This window comes from Perna viridis, chromosome 2, assembly GCF_037379345.1.
Source record: "Perna viridis isolate PV_CMFRI_1.1 ecotype Kerala chromosome 2, ASM3737934v1, whole genome shotgun sequence".
NCBI classification, from domain to species: Eukaryota; Metazoa; Mollusca; class Bivalvia; order Mytilida; family Mytilidae; genus Perna; species Perna viridis.
In genome coordinates, this window is record NC_142446.1 from 45927411 (window position 1) to 45953731 (window position 26321).

A 26321-nucleotide genomic window follows, 5' to 3' on the forward strand; every position below is an offset into this window, starting at 1 on the left:
TTATAGCCTGACAACCCCAGCATTTAACACATCAGGGGTACCCCATTCCACCACCTGGGGCACACATCCCAGTTGCTCTGTAGGCAGAGTGCCTTAGCCCCCGGCTAGGGTTCTGAGCACTTTTTAGTCGCCTTTTACGACAAGCTTAGCGCTGCTGCAGGCCTATTCTTATATCACCCGGACCTGCACGGGTACCTTTTCTCGATTCTAAAGTCTCATACTCTAGGAATGTAAAATAAAAGTTAAACCAAAATAATAATAAAAAAAACAAATAAACACGATCGCGAACCCCCCCCCCCAAAAAAAAAAAAATAATAATAATAAAAACCAAAATAAAACAAAACAACAAAAAAAACAAACAAAAAAAAAAAACAAACAAACAAACAAATTAAAAAAAAAAAAACCAAAAAACAAAAAACAAACAAACAAACAAACCCTCCCCCCAAAAAAAACAAAGTTAGAAACAAAAACAACAAACGAAACTTCGCTTCACTTTAATGAAAACAGAAACAGTGTTAATGTGCGCAAGTTACCAAAATATATGAATGTACCGTGTTAAAGAGTTCACAACTCTCATCCCATTAATTTGTATCAGAACTTTAAATGATCGTTAAATATATATATATTTTGTGAAGTCGACAAAATAAACGGGAAGATATTGTTTAATAAAGCAGTTCGTGAAATTAGCAGTGGATCAATAAATAGTCATTGTCTATGTATACATCAACTTTCATCACAAAAATTTTACTTCATTCTGTAAATATGTTTCGGAAGTTTAGGAAGAGGTAACTTTTAAATTTCTGAAGTAAAGCGTAACACAATGATAGTGTTTGATTATACTCAACTGTTTTTGATGATGTTATGAATGTTTTAGGTCCTCGAAAATGATTATTATTTGTCAAAAGTCTGAAAATGCCTCTATTTGTTCTTTTCTATGCCAGAGCTAACCCTACCGGGGCACGTAGTCCATGCTCCCAGTTTTTAGTGGAGACCGAAATGCTCTTTCACGTTTGTTACTTTGTATGTATTAGTTTAGTTACTTTATGTTCTTTGTTGTGATTGTCTGTTTTCCGAATCTGGTCTTTGTCCCTGGATTACATTCTTTTGATTTCCGCTAGAATCTTGGTTTTTCTGATTACTCTTTTCTATCAACATTCTAAATAAAAAGTATCCGCGTGCACATTGCACAAGAAAACAAGAGGCTCCCAGGAGCCTGAATTGCTCGCCTGGTTGAATTTTGCCTTTCAAGGGCAAGAATTTAACAAGAAGTTGTCCAACTATTTAGACTCAAGAAGACTTTGGGAGGACTTATCATAAGGATCATTTCAGTAATTGAGTTTCCCTCTATCTATCATATTTTTCAAGTTTTTGGCTGAAAAATTGAAAAAAAAGAAAGTCATTTTTCCCCTTTCAAGGGCAATAATTCTTACAAGGAGTTGTCTGACAACTTTCATCCCTGACGACATTTGTAGCCCAATTTCATCTAGGATCATTTCATCTATTGAAAGAATTTGGCTAAACCTGATGGTTTTAGAGATATATGCGACAAACTACTGTCTGACCCCTACGTTCTATTTTTAGTAACAGCGGCCATGTTTTTCGACGGATCAAAAATCCCCACATTAGTTCTATGCAGGATACCCCAAGAAACATTCATACAAGATTTTTGAAAGAAATAATATTAAAAATAGCAGAAAATGTTGAAAAAGGGCAATAACTCCAACATGGCTTAAGGAGGTAGACCTATGGTAAGGGATATAACTCTTGAAATCAGTGATATATTTGATCATATTCAATTTCACAAAAGCTTAAGCAGAATAAAATCAATCCAAAGAAAACTAAATAGTGCTCAGGAACCTAGTCGGGGGCTAAGCGCTCTCCCCAGAGAGAAATTGGGATGTGTGCTCCAGGTGGTAAAATGGGGTACCCCTGGCGTGTTACATGATGGGGTTGTCAGAAAACGGAAAACCTGCCCGCAAACCATAGTGTTGCACAGTGTTGGGAAAGATGCCAAGTTCCTCGCACATTAAAGAACCCTGCTGTAATTTTCGTTAGGAATAGGAACCTTTGCGCTCCGCCACAGGAGGCTAAATTGCCCGAACCTACCCAACCCCCATTTTTCTAGTGGCAATAAAAATTTGTTGACTCTTTTATCCTTGTTTCATTTCATCATCATTCATGTTCATCGCCTGAATATAGCTGAAAGAATTGCTGTTCGGGTGTTAAACCCCAACAATCAATCAATCGGTCAGTCATCGATCCGTCAAACCGATCCATTTAACTGGTAATCGCATCACGTGACCCCAGAGTGGTCAGTGTATTTAACGAATTTTGTTGTTTTCTTTGTCAATTTTATACATATGTACATAATGTAATATATTTAAACATCAATTTGCACTTTTCTTTTATACATTTTTTATTAATTTAAAACAGATCTTACGTCATTTTACATAGCAAAACTGTGATCCGTATAACTCCAACATGGCTTAACGGACTAAAATGAAAATTTAACCGCTGATAGATCTAATCATGCTTGACACTTTTATCCCATGTCAGAATTCAGCTTATTTTAATAGTTTTGGAGATATATGCGAAAAACTACTGTCTCACCCCTATGTTCTATTTTTAGTAACGGCGGTCATGTTTTTCGACGGATCAAAAATCCCCACAGTTCAATGCAAGATACCCCAAGGAACATTCATATTAAATTTGGTTCCAATCGGTCAAGTAGTTTCAGAGGAGAAGAGCTTTGAAAAAAAATGTTAACGTTAACGACGACGGACGCCAAGTGATGGCAAAAGCTCACCTGGCCGAAGGGAGGGATGGGTAAGGTCGGATAATTTAGCCTCCTGTGGCAGAGCGCAAAGTTTCAAGCAATATTTCAGCTATATTCAGGAGATGAACATGAAGTGGATGATAAAACGAACATGAAATGATGATGAAATGAAAAATGAGATGGAACACAAGGATACGGTGGTCGAGAAATTTTGATTGCCACTGGAAATGGGGAGAGGTGGGTAGGGTCGGACAATTTAACCTCCTGTGGCGGAGCCCTATGGTTCCTACTCCGGGAAAATACTACAGGAGGGTTTTTTAACGTGCGAGGAGCGTGGCATTCTTCCCATCACGGTGGAACACTATAGTTTGCGGTCATGTTTTTCGTATTATAGCCTGACAACCCCAACACGACAGGGGTATCCGATTCCACTACCTGGGGCACACTACTCAGTTGCTCTGTGCACTATTTAGTCGCCTTTTACAAGCTTAGCGCTGCTACAGGCCTATTCTTTTGACTCCAGGACCTGCACGGGCTTATGATAAAACATATTTGAGTTTTGAAACTTGCCGTATGTTTAAAAAAATTGCCTGCATCTTCCATTTGGTAGATATAAGTTAAACGTATTAATAATCGTAGTCGTTTACTCGAACTTATTGGGAAAGAGTCGTAACTCAGATTGTCAAGTTAACCTCAGTTAATTCACTGACACATGGAATAAATGGAACTGCATTAAAGCTCTACAAAATTAAATTGAAAATGCCAAAACAAGAGTGAGATACCTCACAGGGAAGAAGAAGAAAAAAAAAAAGAAAACAAGCACAAAATCTCATGTTATTCCATATAAAAATATTTACTTTTGAAACATTCATGTCGGCATAAAGACTACTTACTAGCGTTCGTAAACCACCAATTGAAATTGAAATGATAAAGACTCTATGAAAGTATTATTTTAAACTGATTCAGTGTTGAAGGAGTAACTGATAATAGATCGATCCCCTCTGTGTAACGGAAGGAAGTACTCACGAACATACCTTTCACTATATCGACAATAATTAGGATACTTGCTGCAATAAGTATTTAATTGTTTTATATTTCAAATGTAAATCGTGCCTTCTTTAAATTACATAAAGGGTGAAAACTGCCCTTTGGTTATTTTTAAATGCCCATTCAGATGGCCAACTAAGGGGCCTTAGTTACATCGTCAACAATTATTTTCCGATCCCTGCGCTGGCCATTTCATCTCGGTTTTGGACACAAAAATGGTCGAACGTACTGTAGCGGTCAGGGTATGGCGCACTTGTTTCTAGTATCGGTAATATCGCCAGGCAACAGTTACAACTGTGATCACACAGTGAAAACAAGATTATTTACTAAAATAATCTAGAATGTGTTATTTATTTAGTTTTATATATATGGGTCATTACAGGCCAGTTTATCTCTTATAGAACGGTAATTCTAAATATTAACGGGAAATCATTTCTAAATATCGGGTCTGTGGATTTCTTGGTCTGGTTGACTGGTCAACAACCAATGGAGGATGAACTCTCCATTAAAAGGTAGAATTGGACCTCATACCAAGCCCAAGATGTAATTGGAAGGATGCCAACAGACCGTCTATTTCAACTGCACTGTCTAGCAATCTACTAGTCTCTTGTGTGGACTGCACAAGAGGGTCTAGAATCTAACGAGACAGCTATGGACTTGTGTAGTGTAATGTAGTGTAGTGTGATTTTAATAACTTTACAGAACTGCTAATGAGAAAAAACAGACAATGGTGTGGTGAGCAAATATTGAAACAATTTGGTTAGGCAAACAAAATCTTTATTTTAAAATCTCTGGGGTCCTGCACAGAAATAAAATAAAAGATCTAATAAGTAGAAAACTACTCAACAATTCAGACAAGTAAAGAAATAAAAAAAAAGTTCAATTTTGACAAGTAACCAGAGATCCATGGTTAAAATTGTCAGACATTATGCCAAAACCCCTAGAATTTAGCTACAAGCTACAAGCCTTGGAAAATCACAAGACTGTGTAGAAATAAATTCAAAATATGCACTATAAGTGCATTTCAAGAATAAAATTTCTTTAAATTATAATTACTTTAGGCAAACTCCAAAATCAGCTCTGGACAAATAAATCCATCTTGTTTACTCAAGAATCAAAACTAGCAACCTCGGGAAATCATCGGAAAAAGGTTTTTATGCCTCTAAGAACTATCGGGGTAACGTCTAACAACCATCGGGACGCTGGATTCACATTGGAAAATAATCCCCGATTAAAAAAATGATATACGACAGAATGTCTCATTTCAAAGAAAAAGAAGTGGTTGAACACCTATTTAATAATAAGACAGTTTAAGTGAGGATCACGGACACGTGCCAAAGCCACAAGAACGACTGCCATGCTATAAATTGCCCCCAAAAAACCGGCGAACACTCGCTGGCCCCCATAACAGTAAAATTTCAGGAGAAATGCAAATACATGTTAATCGGGCAACCTTTACAGTACTATTGATGATTCCCCTGAACAGTGATTCTCACTTAGGTTGTTCATTTGCACTTTGCGTAACCTTTGTATCATTAGAAAAAAAATATTAAAAACACAAAAATGGAAATGTCCCCTCATATTCCATATTGCATACATACTCAATGAAAAAGTAAGCTTTTTAAAAAATTGTTTAATTTTATAAATATGTACACAATCTCAAAAGACTGTAACGGGGAGTTCATTAGTGCCCAACTCTCCGAATTCAATTCAGTAGAGAGCTGATTGATTGATTGATTGTTGGGGTTTAACCCCGAGCAGCAATATTTCAGCTATATTCAGGCGATGAACATGAAATGATGAAATGAAAAAAGGGATGGGACACAAGGAAAATGGGTCGACAAATTTTGATTGCCACTGGAAATAGGGAGACGTTATATGGTCGGGCAATTTAGCCTCCTGTGGCGGAGCCCTATGGTTCCTACTCCGGGAGAATACCACAGTAGGGTTTTTTAACGTGCGAGGAACGTGGCATCTTTCCCAACACGGTGCACCACTGTGGTTTGCGCTCAGGTTTTCCGTATTAGGGCCTGACAACCCCAGCATGTAACACACCAGGGGTACACAACCCAATTGTTCTGTGGGCAGAGCGCCTAGCCCCCGGTTAGGTTTCTGAGCACTTTTAGTCGCCTTTTACAAGCTTAGCGCTGCTGCAGGCCTATTCTTTTGACACCCGGATCTGCACGGGGTACTAGAGAGAGAGATAACCTCCCTATCGACTTGATATTAGGTAACCAGAAACTAATACTAGGAAAATTAAAGATCTTGCAGAGGATTTGGCAACCTCAGCAGATGAGTTATCTATCCATGATCCAGATTTGTTTGTTTGTTGGGGTTTAACGTCCGAGCAGCAATATTTCAGCTATATTCAGACGATGAACATGAAATTGATGATAAAATGAACATGAAATAATTATGAGATGAAAAAGGAATGGGACACAAGGACAATGGGGTCGACAAATTTTGATTGCCACTGGAAAATAGGGAGAGGTGGGTAGGGTCGAGCAATTTAGCCTCCTGTGGCGGAGCGCAAAGGTTCCTACTCCTATCGAATACCACAGTAGGGTTCTTTAACGTGCGAGGAACGTGGCATCTTTCCCAACACGGTGCACCACTATGGTTTGCGGTCAGGTTTTCCGTATTATAGCCTGACAACCCCAGTATGTAACACGCCAGGGGTACCCCATTCCACCATCTGGGGTACACATCCCAGTTGCTCTGTGGGCAGAGCTCCATAGACCCCGGATAGGGTTCTGAGTTCTATTTAGTCGCCTTTTACGACAAGCTTAGCGCTGCTGCAGGCCTATTCTTTTAACACCCGAACCTGCACGGGGCCATGATCCAGAGGAAATACTGTTCGTTAGTGATGATGAAGCAATCGCTGCTGATGTCAGGAAAAGGGTTGAGGAACTTATTACTCCAATGAAAGATTAATAGTGTTGAGATGGAATCCGCATGCACTCCCAAGAAGGAGGAGGTCTGATGATCAATTCCCCAGTCAAGCTACCATCAACTCAGCTTGAAGATGAGTCATCATCAGCTCAACCAGAGCATTCACACTCAGCTCAGGCAGAAACCACACCAACAAGTTGTTTGGCCATGACAAATACAGAGAAAGAGAAACAACCAGACAGTCCCAGCATCCACCAACAAGAGTATACTGCAACTCCTTTAAGAAGGTTAAACACTATTAAAGAAAGCCAACAGTCACGTTTTATTTTGAATGTTGGAGGCACAAAATTTGAACCCCGTGCAGGTCCGGGTGTTAAAAGAATAGGCCTGCAGCAGCGCTAAGCTTGTCGTAAAAGGCGACTAAATAGTGCTCAGAAACCTAGCCGGGGGCTAGGCGCTCTGCCCACAGAGCAAATGGGATGTGTGCCCCGGTGGTGGAATGGGGTATCCCTGGCGTGTTACATGCTGGGTTTGTCAGGCTATAATACGGAAAACCTGACCGCAAACCATAGTGGTGCACCATGTTGGGAAAGATGCCACGTTCCTCGCACGTTAAAGAACCCTGCTGTGGTATTCGATAGGAGTAGGAACCTTTGCGCTCCACCACAGGAGGCTAAATTGCCCGACCTTGCCCATCCCCCTTTTTCCAGTGACAATCAAAATTTGTCGACCCTATTATCCTTGTGACCCATCCTTTTTTTTCATTTCATGTTCATTGTCTGAATATAGCTGAAATATTGCTGCTCGGACGTTAAACCCCCAACAAACAAACAAACAACACAAAATTTGAAACTTCCGCTAGAGTTATCAGTATATTGTGCCTAACTCAGTACTTGCAGAAATGATTGTTTGTTTGTTTGTTGGGGTTTAACATCCGAGCAGCAATATTTCAGCTATATTCAGACGATGAACATGAAATTGATGATAAAATGAACATGAAATGATAATGAAACGAAAAAAGGATGAGACACAAGGACAATGGGGTCGACAAACTTTGATTGACACTGGAAATAGGGAGAGGTGGGTAGGATCGGACAATTTAGCCTCCTGTGGCGGAGCCCTATGGTTCCTACTCCGGGAGAATACCACAGTAGGGTTTTTTAACGTGCAAGGAACGTGGCATCTGTCCCAACACGGTGCACCACTATGGTTTGCAATCAGGTTTTCCGTATTATAGCCTGACAACCCCAACATGTAACACGCCAGGGGTACCCCATTCAACCACCTGGGGCACACATCCCAGTTGCTCTGTGGGCAGAGCGGCCTAGCCCCCGGTTAGGGTTCTGAGCACTATTTAGTCGCCTTTTACGACAAGCTTAGCGCTGCTGCAGGCCTATTCTTTTGACACCCAGACCTTCACGGGGCCATTAAAGTCGGGTAAAAAAAAATAATTGAAAAACATATCAAATTTTAACATAGCAAGGCTTCTTTCCGTCGTACGAATCGGTTTTGTTTGTTTGTTTGTTGGGGTTTAACGTCCGAGCAGCAATATTTCAGCTATATTCAGACGATGAACATGAAATGGATGATAAAATGAACATGAAATGAAAAAAAAAAGATGGTACACTAGGACAATAGGGTCGACAAATTTTGATTGCCACTGGAAAAGGGGGGATGGGTAAGGTCGGGCAATTTAGCCTCCTGTGGCGGAGCGCAAAGGTTCCTACTCCTATCGAATACCACAGCAGGGTTCTTTAACGTGCGAGGAACGTGGCATCTTTCCCAACACGGTGCACCACTATGGTTTGCGGTCAGGTTTTCCGTATTATAGCCTGACAACCCCAGCATGTAACACGCCAGGGGTACCCCATTCAACCACCTGGGGCACACATCCCAGTTGCTCCGTGGGCAGAGCGCCTAGCCCCCGGCTAGGTTTCTGAGCACTGTTTAGTCGTCTTATACGACAAGCTTAGCGCTGCTGCAGGCCTATTCTTTTCGTACGAATCGGGATTCGGGTGCTACGCCTTTTTTCGGAATCACGTATATGTACCGTATGTAGTTCAGTCAGAGAAGTATTCTCGTACACTTTGAAAGAATATGACATTTTTAAAGAAATTTGACTGATGTATATATACGTTTTTGAAGAATTTTTACTGACATATATAAGTCGCAGTCACCCACATGGTAAGTTATATTACAAAAAGAGTAATCAAGGGAACCAAGGTTATAGCGGTAATCAAAAGAATGCAATCCAGGGACAAAGACGAGACATGGAAAACAGACATACACAACAAAGAGCATAAAGTAACTAAAATCATACATACAAAGTAACAAAAGCAAATGAGCAACTCTGACTCCACTATATCAAAATAGCGTTTAAGTCAATAATTTTAGACTCTCAAGGAAATCAAAAGTGCTCGCACTCATACATTTTTCAAGAATATCACATTTTTAAAGAATTTTGACTCAAATATGTCACAGTAGCCACCCACATGATAAGTTATATTGAAAAATTTAGCATTTTAGTCAATAACTTTAGACTCTCATGGAAATCAAAAGTGCTCGCAGACATACATTTTGCAAGAATATGACATTTTTCAAGAATTTAATTCAAATTAATACGTCACAGCCACTATATGATAGTTATATTGATAAATTTTAGACCCTCATGGAAATTTAAAGTGCTCGCACTCATACATTTTCCAAAAATATGACATTTTTTAAGAATTTTGACTCAAATTAATATGTCACAGCCACTATATGATAGTTATATTGAAGAATTTAGCATTTTAATCATTAATTTTAGACCTTCAAGCAAATTAAAAGTGTGCGCACTCATACATCTTGCAAGAATTTGGCATTTTTAAAGAAGTTTGACTCAAATAAATGTGTCACAGCAGCCACCTACATGATAAGTTGTATTGAAAAATTTAGCATTTTAGTCATTACTTTTAGACCCTCTTGGAAATTAAGTGCTCGCACTCATACATTTTGCAAGAATATGACGTTGAAGAATTTTGACTCAAATTAATATGACACAACAACTATATGATAGTTATAATGAAAAAATTGGCATTTTAGTCATTATTTTTAGACCCTCATGGAAATTTAAAGTGTGTGCAATCATACATTTTGTCAGACTATGACATTTTAAAGAATTTTGACTCAAGTTAATGTGTCAAATAAAGTATATGATAGCTATATTGAAAAAAAATAGCATTTTAGTCATTAATTTTAGACCCTCACAGAAATTGAAAGTGTGGGTACTCATACATTTTGCAAGAATATGACATCTTTGAACAATTTTGACAGAAATATTTGTCACAGTCACCCACATGATGGTTATATTGAAAAAAAAATAAGCATTTAAGTCAACAGTTTTAGACCATTATGAAAAATAAATTGCTTGCACGCATACATTTTGCAGAATTTTTAGAATTTTAACTTAAATACAGGTGTCACAGTCACTATAATCGACGTCACATACAGCACATTTTAAAATTAAAGCTCTAATTTTTAAACCGTCGGGACTTACCGCTAGAGTTGTCTCTCTTTTATTTAATCTGAAGATAGTTCGCATATATGCATGACGTGTTAGTACCAACGAGTCGCTTATTGGCTTAAATCGTGCGTAACAAATCCTTACCGGAAAATCCCATACTAATATCCGCCATGTTGGTTTCTACGGGAGGATTTGTTTACAAACGAAGTTCGTAAGTTCCCGTCGAACTCCGGTGACAATCGTATGCTTGATCAACTTCTCAGTATTGTACGGCCCCGTGCAGATCCGGGTGTTAAAAGAATAGGCCTGCAGCAGCACTAAGCTTGTCGTAAAAGGCGACTAAATAGTGTTCAGAAACCTAGCCGGGGGCTAGGCGCTCTGCCCACAGAGCAACTGGGATGTGTGCCCCAGGTGGTGGATTGGGGTACCCCTGGCGTGTTACATGCTGGGGTTGTCAGGCTATAATACGGAAAACCTGACCGCAAACCATAGTGGTGCACCGTGTTGGGAAAGATGCCACGTTCCTCGCACGTTAAAGAACCCTGCTGTGGTATTCAATAGGAGTAGGAACCTTTGCGCTCCGCCACAGGAGGCTAAATTGCCCTACCTTAACCATCCCCCTTTTTCCAGTGGCAATCAAAATTTGTCGACCCTATTATCCTTGTGACCCATCCTTTCTTTTTTTCATTTCATGTTCATTTTATTATTAAATATTGCTGCTCGGACGTTAAATCCCAACAAACAAACAAAGAAACAAACAAACAAACAACCAAAATATGGAGTTATAATTATATCCTGCTATCTCTGCATTTAACAATTTACGCTGTATATTGAATTGCATGATATTATGCCCTATTCCAACCAATGAATGGAACATTTCTGGCTGGTAATAATTCATAATTCATTGTAATTCAGCCCTTCAATGTTAGAATATTTAACGAGATCATTTTAAAAGCTTCACCATAGAAGGATCCAAAAGGGGGCTAGACCCAGACCCCTTATGAATTTGAAAATCAGTTTATTTGAGTGTGTTTATTAACACGTTTTAAGTGTTTGTAAAGCCTAAAGGATTTTTTGTGGGCCCCCTTAGGACCGGTCTCTACAGATTGGTACTTATGATTTGTACTCTTTCACAATGCCAATAAAAAAGCACAATAAATTGAATAATGCGTTGAAAATTAACCTATTGAGCAAGATTTTGGCAGTTGGGCCTTGAGCCGGGGTCTGGACTACACAGCAGTACACAAGGCTGGTAAGGTGAAAATGAGTTTACTATGTGTTTTAAGTGTTTGCATGCCTTTGAAAGCTGCATTCACTCCGTGTATATCTTTCAGCTTTGCAACTTGATCTTCAAAGATAGACTTTAAAGGCCCACACACAAGTATTTTGCCTTCCATGTTTGTATCTATACCAAGTTCCTTCATTTTACGCGCCAAAGGTAGCATAATTTGATATGTTAAACTCTTTCCATATCCCGTCGGTAGGACTGCCATGCAATCATTCTTCCTTAAAATAGTTCCTATGACTTCTTTCTGCTTCTCTTTTACCTCACTAACTTCAAACAGAGGCAGAGTTTCTAGAAGGGCTTTTTCGAAATCTTTTTTCCACTTTTTCTCAATACCTAAATATGTTTTGATACAACGATTCTCATTGGCTAATAAAAATAGTACATCTTTTCCGCATTACGTCATTCAAAGGTCGTGAAAGTGAAATGGGTTGGTGTCAGATCTTGACTTGGCACATGTCAGATCGTGTATTTTAATCAAATTGATTTTGGACGTAAAAGTCAAGACTGGAATCGGAAAGAAAGTCAAAACATTGGGATGTTTGCGTAACATTTGTTTCTAATTTGAATCCAATACAGTTTTGTCTTGATCTATGCGTATCTTTTTTTTTTAATAAATTACACATATTCTAAATTTCGGGTTGAAAAGAATACTGTATGTTCAAATAACATAAGGGTAATATATATGTATGTATATTTGATCTAATCAAAAGAAGAATATTGTAGACCTTGGGGCATGGTCAGTATAATAAAATCTCTTTTTAACGATAAGAACTGTTAAAGCCAACTGCTTGCTGGAAAAAAATCTTCTGTCTCGTGATTTATTCTTCAACGATCGTCTGTAGAATGGACTTACAGTTGGAATGTGCGATACTTTAAAAACAAGCAACTGCATTTCCAACTTAATCTGTAGAATTTTCGTTTAATGTCTTCATCTTTGTTGTAAAATCTGTTTTAGAATGATTGATATTTGCAATATTGGCATATTGACATTTAAGTAACTTCTGATTTGCCGTTTCTTCTCGTGATTTTCTATATAGTGTCTGAATGCCTTTTTAACCCTAAATTATAAATTATCAAACGTTTTTTTTTAAAACTACATTTAAAATACTGTAGCCTATTTTAATATTAAGTTAGGTTTTTTTTTTAGAAACGCCAATAAAAGGAGCACGAGCTTTTGTACTTGTCAGTAATGTTTTGATTTGCCTCATTAGAATACACTCACTTAGTCTGATTTGTATATGATTTCTATAATGCTGATGTCATTGCAAGAGTTTACCTAACAAAAGAACATTATCAGGAAACATTTTAAATTACAATATTAAATATTCGCTTCAGGTGTTTGGTTCAATATTTCATGAATCCTTTATGCACCCTGGTGGTTGTTAAAATATATGTATAGAATTTTAACTCAATGCATGCATTTACTATTGGAATAAAAGGGAGATATTTTAATCAAATTAACATGATTGATTGATTGATTGTTGGGGTTTAACGCCCGAGCAACAATATTTCAGCTATATTCAGGCGATGAACATGAAATTGATGATAAAATGAACATGAAATAAGGATGGGACACAGGCGTAACAGGGTCGACAAATTTTGATGGCCACTAGAATTAGGGAGGGATTGGTAGGGTCGGACAATTTAGCCTCCTGTGGCGGAGCACAATGGTTCCTACTCCTATCGAGCCCAGTGCAGGCCCCTGGCGTGTTACATGCTGGGGTTGTCGGACTTTAATACGGAAAACCTGATCGCAAACCATAGTGTGCATCGTGTTGGGAAAGTTGCCACGTTCTTGCACGTTAAAAAACCCTACCGGGGTATTCTCCCGGAGTAGGAACTATAGGGCTCCGCCACAGGAGGCTAAGATGCCCGACCCTACCCACCTTTCCCTATTTCCAGTGGCAATCAACATTTCTCGACCCCATTATCCTTGTGTCCCATCCCATTTATCATTTCATGTTCATTGCCTGAACTTCCTAGGATTCCAAGATATCGCAATGTCCTATTTTATGACCTATCCCCCTTTTCCGCTGATACGCCCCTCCTTTGAAAAAAAATTGTATGGCCTGCACATCTGTTTGTTAAGGTCCAACTTGGGAGAATCCCTCCATTAGTTTCCGAGAAAACGCCCGAACAAGTTCACCGTTAAAAAAAATAATTATAATACAGAAGAAACCCTGCAAAGGACTTAATAAAATAGTGACCTGTAAAATAAAGATTCCTTGAAGATTAATGGAAATGTCTAAGGCTTGTTGGAATATAATTACATTTTCAGAAGTACGTATGCATTAGAGAAAAGCCAAATTAGGTTGAATAATGTATTGAGAAAATTATTTCAAAAGATCTTTTTGTAGCTGAACAATAACGTTTTCAGAATAATGAGTCTAACCATACTCAGAGTAACCATTCCTCTTTTCCTACATCTGCTAATCAATATTTACAAAACACGTAATATTGAGTTGTACGTTATAGCTTAGGTGTGTCGTCGAAATTCTCCTCAGCGTCTTCTCGACGGCTTTGATCAAATAAGAACAAAGATAGATAAATTAATCAGAAAAAAAATTATCCGGAGGCTCTACGTAAATAAGATCAGATATCAAAGCCGCCATGAAATGATGAGATTTTAATAGTCATTATTTCAGATTACCGCATAAAAATTGGGCTGGAGGAATCATATCAATGATAACTGAACAATTTAGGTACATTAATGGTTCGTCTGTGTACTTCGTTAATGATACGTTTATGAAATATTTAGAAAATAAATGTGGCTTTCATTACAGTGGAGTTATCTTACATTTACGAATCTAGTCAGAGTAGATACAAGTCAAAATAATATTTGAATAAAATCTTCTTTTTTTTTTATCAATCGAAGTCGCAATAATAAACCTCGGGCGTCAAACCCTAACAGTTAATCAATCAATCAAGTCGAAAAATTGCCTTTCATCAGTTAAAACTATTTAAATTATATCTAAGAAAAAAAACCAAACAAAACCATAAATAAACATTGTGCGAATTATATTCAACGGTGCCGAAGTCGCATGATAAATACAGTATAGAAACTACTGTTTCTTTTCATTATTATCAATATTTGGAAGTCTTAAAAACTGATTTTTCAACATGTCATAGTTTTCTTTTCCTCTCCCGTCTACCATGATCACGACATTTTATGAGCAATTCGGTGGGTGTTTCTAGAAAAGCAGAGGACGCTTATCCTACCGATGCACCTGGTCCATGCTCCCAGTTTTTGAGTCCGAGTTGCTCATTTACTTTTGTTATTTTGTATGTATTATTTTGGTTGTTATATTTTTGTTGTATGTGTCTGTTTCCATGTCGGGTCTTTTTCCCTGGATTACATTCTTTTAATTTCCGCTAGAATCTTGGTTCCCTTGATGACTCTTTAACTTGTATCTAAGAAAGTGTTGACAGATTAAGTGCAATGTATTAAACATTGACTGAAGACTCTATCTAAGATAGTCTTCCTTTGATTAAAATGATTGATTCTGCACTCTTAAGTTGATGACGAAAAACTGTAATCATGTGAAGTACTGTAAACGCATTAATTTTCGCTGATTCTGTCAACTGAACATATCGGGTACCAATTTTTGCGGTTTCAAGAAAATGCATTCTGTAGTGTTAAAATCAGTTTCGCGGTTTTCTATCTACTGCATAAAAAAGCGAAAATTAGAACATTTACTGTATGTACAAATATTAGGGCTTCAACTAATTCAACAATATAAAAAGTTGTATGATGCTACTTGAAGGAGACAATGTCCTTTGAAAGTGAAACTTTTAAAAGACGATGAGAAACGGAGAAACAGTCCAGAGTTTTAGGGTCGCTCCCTCGAGCCTTTTGTTAAGAATTTTTTATCTGAATTTCACTTCTTTTTTTAGGAGTGTCGTCTGAAATAATGCGAATATTAAAATTTAGTGCAATAAAATATATTTTACTTGAAATGAATTTGTTACTTTACTGAGAAAATGGTGGTAATATAACAAAAACAAGTTAAATCTAACTTATTGCGGTAAGTTATCAAGCCATTTTTGAAAACTTGTGTTCTTTTATCATTGCCTTGTAATGAATATTATATGAAATTTTCCTACAGATTTTAGTTTTGAAATTATGTAACAAACATTATGTAATGTTCATCTTAGCATGTTGTTGTCATTAATGGTTTTACTAAAAGCATTTTCCGGCTTCGTATGTCATCCCATAATTATATTTATTTAAACTAGATTTAATGAACCACCTCTAATTTGTTCAAGACTGACTTGGTATTAAAATGTTAAGAGACAAGAAAAGTGAACACTGTGCGCTTGCAATTAAAGTTAAAAAAAACACTACCTTACTGCATACGTCATTCATGTTTCAGAGAATATACATATAAAAGAGACCCGTGTAGGTCCGGGTGTTAAAAGAATAGGCCTGCAGCAGCGCTAAGCTTGTCGTAAAAGGCGACTTAATAGTGCTCAGAACCCTAGCCCGGGGCTACGGCGCTCTGCCCACAGAGTAACTGGGATGTGTGCCCCATGACGTTGAATGGGGTACCCCTGGCGTGTTACATGCTGGGATTTTCAGGCTATAATACGGAAAACCTGACCGCAAACCATAGTGGTGCACCATGTTGGGAAAGATGCCACGTTCCGTGCACGTTAAAGAACCCTACTATGGTATTCTCCCGGAGTAGGAACCATAGGGCTCCGCCACAGGAGGCTAAATTGCCCGACTCTGCCCACCTCTCCCTATTTCCAGTGGCAATAAAAATTTGTCGACCCCATTGTCCTTGTGTCCCACCCCTTTTTCATTTTTTCATAATTTCATGTTCATTTTATCATCAGTTTCATGTTCATCGTCTGAATATAGCTGAAATATTGCTGCTCGGACGTTAAACCCCAACAAACAAAACAAACATATAAAAGACGTCGCTGATGCTCCGTCCCTTTAAATTTACATTAATACGTAAATGAAATACCTTTTTATTATCTAGCTCGTTCATAAAGAAATAGCTGTTGGATTTCAATACGTCTCCTGTCGGTAATAATGTTCACTAATCCAATAGGCGCTCTGTCCACAGAGCTACTGGTATGTGTGTGCCCCAGTTGGTGGAATGAGGGTACCCCTGCCGTGTTACATACGGGGGTTGTCAGGCTATAATAGGGAAAACCTGACCGCAAACCATAGTGATGCACCGTGTTGGGAAAGATGCTACGTTCCTCGCACGTTAAAGAATCCTACTGTGGTATTCGATAGTAGAAACCTTTGCACTCCGCCACAGGAGGCTAAATTGCCCGACCCTACCCTTCTCCTTTTTCCTAAAAAAAGTGGCAATCAAAGTTTGTTGGCCCTATTATCCTTGTGTCCCATCCCTTGTTTCATGTCATCATCATTCTATCATCCATTTCATGTTAATTGCCTGGATATAGCTGAAATATTGCTGCTCGGGCGTTTCCGTACTATAGCCTGACAACCCCAGCATGTAAGACGCCAGGGTAACTCCCATTCCACCACCTGGGGCACACAACCCAGTTGGTCTGTGGGCAGAGCGACTAGCCCCTGCCTAGGTTTCTGAGCGCTGCTGCAGGCCTATTCTTTTGACACCCGGACCTACACGGGACATCAAATTAACAAAAACAGAATTCCGTTGTTAATTTTTAACTATGACTTTGTTGCAACTAAAACGAATATCACGATTGTACATATAAAATTGTTTATTCGTATGTAGACTAGTTCTTGTAATTGACTGAAAGCCTATTTCAAGCCTCTTAAATAATGTTTGTTTGTTGGGGTTTAACGTCCGAGCAGCAATATTTCAGCTATATTCAGACAATGAACATGAAATGATGATAAAATGAAAAAAAAAAAAAAAAGAATGTGTCACAAGGACAATAGGGTCGACAAATCTTGACTGCCACTGGAAAAAGGGAGTATGGGTAAGGTAGGGCAATTTAGCCTCCTGTGGCGGAGCGCAAAGGTTCCTACTCCTATCGAATACCACAGCAGGGTTCTTTAACGTGCGAAGAACGTGGCATCTTTCCCAACACGGTGCACCACTATGGTTTGCGGTCAGGTTTCCCGTATTATAGCCTGGCAACCCCAGCATGTAACACGCCAGGGGTACCCCATTCCACCACCTGGGGAACAAAACCCAGTTGCTCTGTGGGCAGAGCTCCCTAGCCCCTGGCTAAGGTTCTGAGCACTATTTAATCGCCTTTTACGACAAGCTTAGAGCTGTTGCAGGCCTATTCTTTTTGATACCCGGACCTGGGGTCCGATGAAATAGAGCAAACAATATTTTTTGATAAATCAGGAATGATTTACCAACCAATTACCTCTATTAATGGTTTAGCAGTGCTCCGGAGATACTTTATGACACCCGGTTGCCACATATCTTTGAAGATTTTTTAAGCTGCAGTAAAATTAAGACTTTTACTTTAAGACTTCAAAACGTTATGTTTTCTATTGTCGTTAAATTCCAAGTACCTGTGCAGAATATCGAAATTAACAATATATATGGTTGGTATTTTTTTGTATTGCACCATACCCTTTCATGTTTCCCATCAACAACCATAAAACTAGCCCGATAAATTAAAAACAAAACAAAACAAAACAAAACAAAACTTTTCTAAAAAACGGTAACTAAGAATTGCGTCGCTTAGATTTTTTTAATATCAAAATGATTTGACAATTAAACAGACATGCTCTGTGAACGTGTACATAAAAATTGATTCAAGAATTGTTTGATTTGAAATGTAACTTACTTTTAGGAGGTAAGACGTAACGTTTTTAGTTAATTTTTTGCACTACCGAGATGGTATGTGAATTAGGAAACAAATAAAATAAATTTAAAAAAAAAGGAAAACAAGATAAGGTCCCCTGCCTCGCAACAGAAGTGAAAATCCTGGAACACAGTAATGAAAAGAAAAAATATACCCCGGAAACAAATTTCAGACGAAATGCAAAATTCTATACTCCCCCAATCACCTCTGAAGTTTTAAAGTGTAAGTTTAATGAAAGTCCATGTTTGTTTTGTTTGTTTGTTGGGGTTTAACGTCAGAGCAGCAATATTTCAGCTATATTCAGACAATGCACATGAAATGGATGATATAATGAATATGAAATGAAAAAAAAAGGATGGGTCACAAGGATAATAGGATCGACAAATTTTGATTGCCACTGGAAAAAGGGGGGATGGGTAAGATCGGGCAATTTAGCCTCCTGTGGTGGAACGCAAAGGTTCCTACTCCTATCGAATACCACAGCAGGTTTCTTTCACGTGGGAGGAACGTGGCATCTTTACCAACACGGTGCACCACTATGGTTTACGGTCAGGTTTTCCGTATTATAGTCTGATAACCCCAGTATGTAACACGCCAGGGGTACCCCATTCCACCACCTGGGGCACACAACACAGTTGCTCTGTGGGCAGAGCGCCTAGCCTCCGTCTAGGTTTCTGAGCACTATTTAGTCGCCTTATACGACAAGCTTAGCGCTGCTGCAGGTGTATTCTTTTATCACCCGGACCTGCACGGGGGTGAAAGTCTATGAAGGTGTTCAAAAGTTATTTACCGGAAACAAATTTTTGGCCCACAATTGTATTTCATTAAGTACTTATGACTTTGACCTCCTGACCAAAAAAAAAAATCAACTGTGTAAGATGAAAGTCCATGGGGGCGTTCTGAAGTTAAGCACTAGAAACCAGTTTCTGGCGGACGGACGAAAAGCATAATTCTATACTCCCCCAATTCCGCAAAAGGCGGGGGACAAAAATGAAAGCTGGCATTATAAGCATAAATTCTATGATTAAGAAAAATGAAGTTCTGAAACAAATCTTTCTATAGGCATAAAACATAACTTGAAAAATATTTAAAATAAAAGAATTCGTCATTTGCATTTCAGATCTTTTTCACAGCATTTTAATAGTGGTTTTAGGGGTGGGTGGGATATAACACATTTACCACATTTTGGCATTATACATAAACAGGCAATGGAAGTACGCAGGATATTATGTTTTGAAAGTTGAGCCCCGTGTAGGTCCGACTCAGTGCTAGGGCGCTCTGCCCACAGAGCAACTGGGATGTGTGCCCTAGGTGGTGGAATGGGGTACCCCTGGTGTGTTACATGCTGGGGTTGTCAGGCTATAATACGGAAAACCTGACCGCAAACCATAGTGGTGCACCGTGTTGGGAAAGATGCCACGTTCTTCGCACGTTAAAGAACCCTACTGTGGTATTCGATAGGAGTAGGAACCTTTGCGCTTCGCCACAGGAAGCTAAATTGCCCGATCTTACCCATCCCCCCTTTTTCCAGTGGCAATCAAAATTTGTCGACCGCATTGCCCTTGTGTCCCATCCCTTTTTCATTTCATCATCTCATGTTCATTTTATGATCAATTTCATGTTCATCGTCTGAATATAGCTGAAATATTACTGCTCGGACCTTGAACCCCAACAAACAAACAAACTGAATTACGTTCTTTCGATTTCTGCTAGAATTTTGGTTCCCTAGATGACACGCTCCCAAATACATGAAAGCGATTCGTAATCATTAATTATAGATTAATAGGTGTCGTCTAGTTGTCATTCAAACAGACCCGTGCAGGTCCGGGGGTCAAAAGTATAGGCCTACAGCAGCGCTAAGCTTGTCTTAAACGGCGACTAAATAGTGCTCAGAAACCTAGCCGGGGGGGGGGGCTAAGCGCTCTGCCCACAGAGCAACTGGGATGTGTGCCCTAGGTGGTGGAATAGGGTACCCCTGGCGTGTTACATGCTGGGGTTGTCAGACTACAATACGGAAAACCCGGCTGCAAACCATAGTGGTGCACCGTGTTGTGAAAGATGCCACGTTCCTCGCACGTTAAAAAACCCTACTGTGGTATTCTTCCGGAGTAGGAACCATAGGGCTCCGCCACAGGAGGCTAAATTGTCCGATCCTACCCAACTCTCCCTATTTCCAGAGGCAATCAAAATTAGTGGAGCCCATTGTCCTTGTGTCCCGTCCCATTTTTCATTTTATCATCATTTCATGTTAATCGCCTTAATATAGCTGAAATATTGGTGTTTGGGCGTTAAACCCCAACAAACAAAGTCATTGAAACATCATACTAGTTAATTGTCATTTTTAGTATGCGTTGACAAACAGCCTGAATAGATTTGTTTACAATTATACTCAACACATATTGTGATCAACAGTTTATCAATATGGATAAGTTAACATTAAAAACATTGTTGGCAATGAGTGAGGTGTTTTATAACAGAATAATACAATCAAATCCCCGAAGAATCTTTTTTTTGTATCTGATAGAAAAATGTTTAGCTCTTTACAAATAATATTCCGTATTCCCAATGCCTTCTTACACTTCTTATCTTTTTGTCGTATTCGTTTGAAATGGAATTATACAGGACAAGCTACAAAAAAATATTACTGAACCATACAATATTCTTGTTACAGTTAGATTGGAAACGTGTAATGCGGTGTACTTATAATTGATTTTTTTATATAAGATGTTTTGGTGGTGTTACTTAATTATTCATGTGAATTTTTCTTATTTATATGTTTGTTTGTTTGTTGGGGTTTAACGTCCGAGCAGCAATATTTCAGCTATATTCAGACAATGAACATGAAATGGATGATACGGGCAATTTAGCCAACTGTGGCGGAGCGCAAAGGTTCCTACTCCTATCGAATACCACAGCAGGGTTCTTTAACGTGCGAGGAACGTGGCATCTTTCCCAACACGGTGCACCACTATGATTTGCGGTCAGGTTTTCCGTATTATAGCCTGACAACCCCAGCATGTAACACGCCAGGGGTACCCCATTCCACCACCTGGGGCACACATCCCAGTTGCTCTGTGGGCAGAGGGCCTAGCCCCTGGCTAGGTTTCTGAGCACTATTTAGTCGCCTTTTACGACAAGCTTAGCGCAGCTGCAGGCCTATTCTTTTAACACCCGGACCTGCACAGGGTTCAAATTTTGTGCTACACTTCTTATTTCATGTTCATTTTATCATCCACTTCATGTACATCGCCTGAATATAGCTGAAATATTGCTGCTCGGGCGTTAACCCCCAACAAACAAACAAAAGACAATACTTCTGGAACAAGGTTATGTTGTTACAAGATCAAAGCCATCACTTATCACTACAAAAGTTTTTTGGTCGTTACTATAAACCTCAAGAACCGATTTGTTCACCATGTCATAATTTTCCTTTTCTCGTCCGTTTACCCCGTGACATTTTATGATCAACTTGGCTTGTGATTCTAGAGAAGCCGAGGGCAATTACCCTGCACATAGTTCATATTCCATGTTTCAGTGGAGTCTGGGTTTCATATAGATTTAAGTTCTACTTGATCAATTATATGTCTCTGTTGCTTACAGTATCGACAGAAATATTTTCCCATATAACAGTGTCGTGCAGGACCGGGTGTTAAACGAATAGGCCTGCAGAATCACTAAGCTTGTCGTAAAAGGCGAATAAATAGTGCTCAGAAACCTAGACGGGGGCTGGCGCTCCTCCCACAGAGTAACTGGGATGTGTGCCCCAGGTGGTGGAATGAGGTACCCCTGACGGGGGTTTTAACAATTGCTTAGTTATAAGTATCAACACAGGACAGATAACAATCTTTCATAAAAAATCAAACATATCAATAGTTCCAAAAACAGCGTCACCATTAAGTTCTTCAAACTATATATCTAATGTCTACTCTGTCTTGTTGGAACGTGTTATTATTGTTTTTTTATGTTCTTTGTTGTGTATGTCTATTTTATCTGCCTAGTCGTTATCCCTTCATTTTTGTTCTGTCGAATCCTTGTTCCTTTGATTTTCCTATATCAAATTTCTTACCAAACTAGTTTGATTGTCATTACCACGTTTTATTTGTAAAAAACTCAAACTTCAATGCATTACAGAATTATATAAGTGCACGAAACGTCGTTTAGTTTAAACATATTTTATTTCAAAGAATACATCATTATATATTACCTCGTTTGAGTATACATTATAATGTACCAACACACACAGATCATTTTCTAATGTGGGAATAAACTCGCGTGCTATATAACTGTGAAAAGAAGGGGAGGTCTGTAAAGATTGTTCAATTCATTTTCGAATAATGTTCAAACCACAAAAATACATACTAACATCAATTCGAATTTAATTTTGACTAAAGTACCTGAAATTGTTTCTTCTATTGGCTTTATCATTTACACTTTTAACATTGTAAATATGCCCATTAAAAATAGGCCTGCAGCAGCGCTAAGCTTGTATCAGGCGACTAAATAGTGCTCAGAACCCCAGCCGAGGGCAACTGGGTTGTGTACCCCTGGCGTTGTCAGGCTATAATTCGGAAAACCTGACCGCAAACCATAATAGTGCACCGTGTTGGGAAAGATGTCACGTTCCTCACACGATAAAGAACCCTACTGTGGTATTTTCCCGTGGCATATTTACATAGCTGAAAGAATAATCAAGGGAACCAGTGTTATAACGGTAATGAAAAGAATGTAATCCAGGGACAAAGACAAGACATGGAAAACAGACATACACAACAAAGAACATAAAGTAACTAAAATCATACATACAAAGTAACAAAAGCAACTCAATTTCATGTTCATTGTCTGAATATAGCTGAAATATTTCTGCTCGGACGTTAAATCCCAACAAACAAACAAAGTAACAAAGGCAAATGAGCAACTCGGACTCCACAAAAAACTGGGAGCATGGACCAGATCCACCGGTAGGGTAAGCGTCCTCTGCTTTTCTAGAAACACTCGCCGAGTTGCTCATAAAAAGTCAAGTCCGGGGAAGATAAACAAGGAAAGGAAAACTAGGACCCGTTGAATAAATCAGTTTTCATGGTGCTGATGAATACACCATAACAATCCACGGGTTCATGGTGACGATTATAAAACTTCTGTAGTGATGAGTTCAATCTTGTCGCAATATAACTCTGTTCCAGAAGCCTATTTGTTAGAGTTCTAGCGCGATACAAAAAGTCTGCGTAGTTTCGGCAAGACCTGGCATAACGTATGAGTTGTGATATGAACACTCCATACGCAGGTGCCGAAGGGATTTTGCCACAGATGAAATGTTTGTTTGTTGTTTGTTGGGGTTTAACGTCCGAGCAGCAATGTTTCAGCTATATTCAGACGATGAACATGAAATGGATGATAAAATGAACATGAAACGAAAAAAAAAAATGGGTCACAAGGATAATAGAGTCGACAAATTTTGATTGCCATTGGGAAAAAGGGGGGATGGGTAAGGTCGGACAATTTAGCCTCCTGTGGCGGATGTAACATGCCAGGGGTACCCCATTCCACCACCTGGGGCACACATCCCAGTTGCTCTGTGGGCAGAGCGCCTAGCCCCTGGCTAGGGTTCTGAGCACTATTTAGTCGCCTTTTACGACAAGCTTAGCGCTGCTGCAGGCCTATTCTTTTAACACCCGGACCTGCACGGGGCTCCACAGATGAAAGGAAAGTTGACAATTCTGAATGAAAAGTCATCACGTTTGTCGTAAAGTTTGGTCAATAGTTTTCCTTTACCATCGATTTTTAAGTGTAGGTCAAGATATGAGGCGGACTTCACAGTGTCTGTAGTATCCTTTATCTCAAGTTCTTTTGGGTAGATGCGACGTATCAAATCCCCGAAATTAGGATTGTTTAAAAAATATACGGCATCTATATAGCGGAAACTGAGATTGAAGGATCTAGCCAAACGATATTCTTTCTTTCTGATCAGATCAGCTATAAAGTCAGCATCATAAGAGTGAAGGAATAGGTCAGCAAGTAAAGGAGCACAATTTGTTCCCATTATTGGAATGCCGACCATTTGTTGAAAACACGTCCACCACACTGGACAAATATGTTGTCGATTAAAAATGCCAGCATTTTGTAAACATCTTCCTCTGTATTTTTGGAAGAGGATTGGGAATTATTTCTTACAAAGTATGAGGAATCTCTACCAAGAACTATACATTTGTATCTAGGTGTACCATCTTTTTTGGAAAAACAACGATGTATAATGTTTTTAAGTCGGGATTTTAACTGAGTATGAGGAATAGAAGTATAAAGTGTTGAAAAATCATACGTTTTAATGCCATTATATTCAGATAATAGTCTTGAACTGTCTCCAAGAGATCTTTCGAATTTTTCAGGATCCACATTGAATTGATACCACTACCGGAGTAACATGTGTTGTGGTAGGACTGCAGACCCTCTTTGACAGTTGTGTGTATAGAAATTAAAAGTTTTGAAAGAGGTTTGGTGGTACATTTTGCAGATCCAGGTATGAAACGTTGTTTGTATGGATTCTTGTGGAGTTTAGGAATCCAGTACATAGACCGTAAATCACAATCATCGTCATTGGTAGAGAGACCAAAAGAGAATAGAACAGATTTTTGGTTTTCCACAATCTCTTCTTTGTAGAGAGTGGTAGCAGTATAGGTCTTATCACTGCTATTTTTTTCTACGTCTACCTCTGATAATAAACATTGGATGTAAAACGTTTTGCAGACAAAACCAATGTGGTTCCTACTCCGGGAGAATACCCCAGTAGGGTTCTTTAACGTGCAGGTCCGGGTGTTAAAAGAATAGGCCTGCAGCAGCGCTAAGCTTTTCGTAAAAGGCGACTACATAGTGCTCAGAACCCTAGTCAGGGGCTAGGGCGCTTTGCCCACAGAGCAACTGGGATGTGTGCCCCAGGGGTACTTCTGGCGTGTTACATGCTGGGGTTGTCAGGCTATAATACAGAAACCTGACCGCAAACCATAGTGGTGCACCGTGTTGGGAAAGATGCCACGTTCCTCGCACGTTAAAGAAACCTACTGTGGTATTCTTCCGGAGTAGGAACCGTAGGGCTCCGCCACCGGAGACTAAATTGCCCGACCCTACCCACCTCTCTCTATTTCTAGTGGGAAATAGAAAAAAAATAGTCGACCCCATTTTCCTTGTGTCCCATCCCATTTTTCATTCCATCATCATTTCATGTTCATCGCCTGAATATAGCTGAAATATTGCTGCTCGGGCGTTAAACCCCAACAATCAATCACTCAATATTGAATCAGTCTTTTAATGTCTTCTTAAATGCACCTACATATATTTATTTTGGGGTATTCTTTCAAGTTTTTTGTTTAAACGTTATGCTCATTGTATACGATAATGATGAAAATTATATCTTCTCAAAAAATCACGATATTTAGATGCCTTTTACCGAAAGGCGAGAAAGAATATAATTTAACCCTTACCATGTTAGGTTGTTCAAGTGCTCAATATTGCAATGTTTTACGAAAAAAAAAGCGCGAGTCAGCTCCAAGTGATGAAATTTTCTTAAAAAATCAGTTATTTACTTAACATTAACAAGTATTTGTTTGATTTTGACAAAGAATGGAAAAAATGGTAAAACACAACGATCAAGAAAAAATAGAAGAATTTTAACAATAATTTGATGCCTATAACATATGAAGTAAGGATCAGCAAACATCTGTCTCTAATCGTGTAAAGCCCCGTGCAGGTCCGGGTGTTAAAAGAATAGATCTGCAGCAGCGCTAAGCTTGTCGTAAAAGGCGACTAAGTAGTGCTCAGAACCCTAGCCGGGGGCAACTGGGATGTGTGCCCCAGGTGGTCGAATGGGGTACCCCTGGCGTGTAACATGCTGGGGTTGTCAGGCTATAATACGGAAAACCTGAGCGCAAACCACAGCGGTGCACCGTGTTGGGAAAGATGCCACGTTCCTCGCACGTTAAAAAACCCTACTGTGGTATTCTCCCGGAGTAGGAACCATAGGGCTCCGCCACAAGAGGCTAAATTGCTCGACC